Below are 4,107 nucleotides of genomic sequence, written 5' to 3' on the forward strand. Positions count from 1 at the left end.
TGCAGAGATAATCATGGAGCCGCTCTTCAGTCTCTACGAGGTGCTTGGCTGTCTTTGAGAATGCTATGGATTTGTTGCTTCTTTTTTCTGTATGCTCTTCACACTTCTTTGTCTGATGCATATTCCATGACTCTGACAAGTTAGGACTGATCACATAAAACAGAAGGGCAGTCAGTTCCGTTCAGTCGCTCAGTCGTGTCTGACTCTTTGCGACCTCATGGACTGCAGCATGCTAGGCCTTCCTGTCCATCACCAACTCCTGGAGTTTACTCAGACTCATATCCATTGAGTCGGTGATTCCATCCAACCGTTTCATGCTCTGTCCTCCCCTTCTCCTCCTACCTTCAGTCTTTCCCACCATCAGGGTCTTTTCATTTTTTTTCTTGTTTTTAATGCATACTTCTCCAACAGATTTATTTCTTTAAAGGAATGGATTTTGAAGAGAAAAAACATGGGGCAGAGAGGTGTGGAATAGAAAATAAATACAAATGTAAGCTGTTTTACTAATTGCTTTATAACCACAAACTAGTACAGAGAATGTCCTGTACAAAACACAATAAAGGTTCAAAGATGGAGGTGTTCCCTTAGTCAAGGTGAAGACTTCAGTCTCTGGTATTTGGAATTTAGGCTGCAGTCCTTGTTTTTGGATGGATCACTGGGTGTGTGGCACAGTCCATGCTTTTAACCAGATTTGAACAGGAGAATGGCCACTTGGCCCAGGTAGAAGTAGATGAAGTGTTTGGTTTCCTGTGTCGCATAACTACCGAAGTTCCTCCCCACGATTCAGTGACAGGTGGGGTTGTACTTCTTGTCAAACTCCTTCTTGATATGGGCCACAATGTCCTTCTCTATATTATACTTTTCCAACGCCTGAGTAGCACACTCCACCGAGTCCTGTGGCATCTCCTCTGACATATCGGCATTCTTGGTAACGGCCTTTCGGTCACACATGGTTACCAAGGAGCAGGGGCTGGCTGACTGCAACGGTCTCCTGGGGGAGGGGCTGGCGAAGCTCGCTACTGAAGCCATGGTGCATCTCATCTCTTTGCATCAGGTGGCCAAAGTATTGGAGTTTCAGCTTCAGCATCAGTCCTTCCAATGAATATTCAGGACTGATTTCCTTTAGGATGGACTGGTTGGATCTCCTTGCAGTTCAAGGGACTCTCAAGAGTCTTCTCCAACACCACAGTTCAAAAGCATCAGTTCTTCGGCACTCAGCTTTATTGTCCAACTCTCACATCCATACATGACACTTGGAAAAAACCATAGCTTTGACTAGACAGTAATGTCTCTGTTTTTTAATATGCTGTCTAGGTTGCTTTTCTTCCAAGGAGCAAGTGTCTTTTAATTCACGGCTGTAGTCACCACCTACAGTGGTTTTGGAGCCCCCCAAAATAAAGTCTGTCACTGTTTCCCCATCTATTTGCCATGAAGTGATGGGACCAGATGTCATGATCTTAGTGTTCTGAATATTGAGTTTTAAGCCAACTTTTTCACTCTCCTCTTTCACTTTCATGATGAGGCTTTTTAGTTCTTTTTTGCTTTCTCCCATAATAGTGGTGTCGTCTGCATATCTGAGGTTACTGATATTTTCCCCAGGAATCTTGATTCTAGCTTGTGCTTCATCCAGTCCCAAGGAGAGTGTTTATAAACAGCATTAAGCAGGGACTTCCCTGGTGGTCCAGTGTACTCCCAGGACTGCACTCCCAATGCAGAGGGCACGGATTTGATACCTGGTCAGGAAACTAGATCCCATATCATGCAACTAAGAGTTCAAACGCCACAACTAAAGATCCTGAACGCTGCAGTTAAGATCAAAGATCCCTAGTGCCACAGCTAAGCCCTGGAGCAACCAAGTAAATAAATATAAATGGATAAATAAGTGAATGAAAGCCAGTTCCCTTATTATTATCCTTAAAAAAAAAAATGGATAAAGCAGGTATTTCATGGACATCCAGAAAAGAAAAGGAAATGGGCCACACAGGATTAGCACTTGATGAAAGTACAAGGCCAGAGTCTATGAATTCCATTGGTAATGGTTCCTATTGCACTCTACTTTGTTTCCTGGTTCCCAGTAGCCCAGACTTTTGGGTTCATTTAGACATCATTGTTTGGCCTGCTCTTGTGTTCATGTCAGTTCTATATTTACAAGACCTTTGAAGTCCTATACCCATCATGATTCGGCTCTATGTCCCAAGTTTTCATTCCCAGCTCCAAGAATCTGATCTGCCCAGCCAGCCAGTATGTCAGTTCTAATTTGAATAGGTGAGGAACCCTGACCCAGCTAGCTGATGTAATTCTGCCTTTGTGGCAGTCATATGGGACAAGAGTCATCAGTTAATTTCCTTCTTTCAACAGAGAAGGTAGATGGAGACAATTTCAAAGAAGGGGTGTGGTTTAGATTGGCATCCCGAAATACGTCTGTTATATTTGGCACAATTAATTATTACTATGTAGTTCCTATTACATAATTATTACTATGTAGTTCTTGCCTGGAGAATCCCAGGGGCGGGGAAGTCTGTTGGGCTGTCGTCTATGGGGTCTCACAGAGTCGGACACGACTGAATCGACTTAGCAGCAGCAGTTCCTATTACTATTATTGCTTTTGTGTGACTGTGTGGTTTTTGTTATTTTTTTCTTGCTTCATTAGACTCTCAGCTCCTAGAGGGCAAGATTTAGCACTGTGTGACCTCAGTGTTCTTTGGTTTCCTCATCTATAAAAAGGGATTTGTTGGGGCCCAGGGCAGGCTGCTTCAAAATACTCCTCAATGGCCTATTGATTATTTTTGAACTAAAGTTACTTAAGAAGTGATCAGTGCAGGAGGGACTTTGGTCCTCCTTTCTGTCTCCTGAAAGTAGGAAATAAATCTCTCATATGAAAGGTGCACTCTCTATTTCTGGAGTGTTGACTGAAAAAAAAAAAAAAAGTATAGCCTGCAAGTTGGGAATTATATTTTATTTGGTCACCTTAGTGAGGACTGTAGCTGGGATGGCAGCCTCTCAGACAGCCCGAGGAATTGTTCTAAAGAGGTAAGAAAGGAACCAGGCTATATAGGGGTTCTTGCTCAAAACAAAACATGCAGTCAAACATCAAAAGACTACTGCTAATTACAAAAAAACAGCATCTCAAATTACTGATTTTAGTGCTTCTCTATGTAAAGGAAGATGTAAGAATCTGGACTTATTGAAATCATTCCTTAATATGCATCTTAACTGTCTAGGGCCTGTATTCAGTTTTTCTCCATCCTGAATTCCCCTCAGGGCGCACCATCAGGGCCAACTCCAGTGGCTGATGGCTTTAGGACCCACAACATCTTTTGTTTACTGAAATGGCAGGCAAGGTTGAATATGAACAAACCTTCTTACTTTTAATGTACTACCCCAAGCCCAAACTTTGTTTAGATGCTTCACTGATGAAGCATTCAAAGCCTGATTTATTTATTCTGTTAATTCCTCACAAATGTATTGTTTCTTTGTCTACAAAATATAAAATCTGTCTGCTTTGAGCACTTCTTAGGTCCTAGTTCTGGTGTTAGTGGTAAAGGAACACACTTGCCAATGAAGGATATGCAAGTGTTTTGGGTTCGATCCCTGGGTTGGGAAGATATCCTGGAGGAGATCGTGGCAACCCACTGCAGTATTCTTGCCTGGAGAATCCCATGGACAGAGGAGCCTGGCGGGCTCCAGTCCATAGGGTCACACAGAGTCAGACACGATCAAATTGACTTAGCACTTCTGTACACAAGAATTAAATTTGTTTCTTTTTCTCATGTTAATCTTTCTTGGGTCAATTTTATTATTAGTCTAGCCACAAGAACTCAAGAGGCAGGGTGGAAAATTTCCTCTCATTCACAGATTCATAAAAGTATCTAGGTCATTAGGTGCTTGTAAGGGTTAAAGATAATGTGCTCAGTAAATATTACCTATCAATATTCTCTCCTCTTCTTTGTAGCTTCTTCAGTTTCCCTGTTCCCAACATACAAATGGTGAGTGGCATTTAAAAATTTGTGTGTGTGTTTGTGTGGTTGGATTGAATTCTTTGGGAAATCACGAGTGGATTTTGCCTTAGGAATGAGTAGGATCACTTCTTTCTTAAGAAAATGCCAA

The 4,107-nt window shown here is 42.0% G+C and overlaps 1 pseudogene; it reads right to left on the reverse strand.

The window, feature by feature from the left end:
* Positions 1-430: 430 nt before the first annotated feature.
* On the reverse strand, positions 431-1,044 carry LOC109564549 (dynein light chain 1, cytoplasmic-like; annotated as a pseudogene).
* Positions 1,045-4,107: the final 3,063 nt, after the last annotated feature.

This window comes from Bos indicus, chromosome 10, assembly GCF_029378745.1.
Source record: "Bos indicus isolate NIAB-ARS_2022 breed Sahiwal x Tharparkar chromosome 10, NIAB-ARS_B.indTharparkar_mat_pri_1.0, whole genome shotgun sequence".
In the NCBI taxonomy this organism is placed as follows: domain Eukaryota; kingdom Metazoa; phylum Chordata; class Mammalia; order Artiodactyla; family Bovidae; genus Bos; species Bos indicus.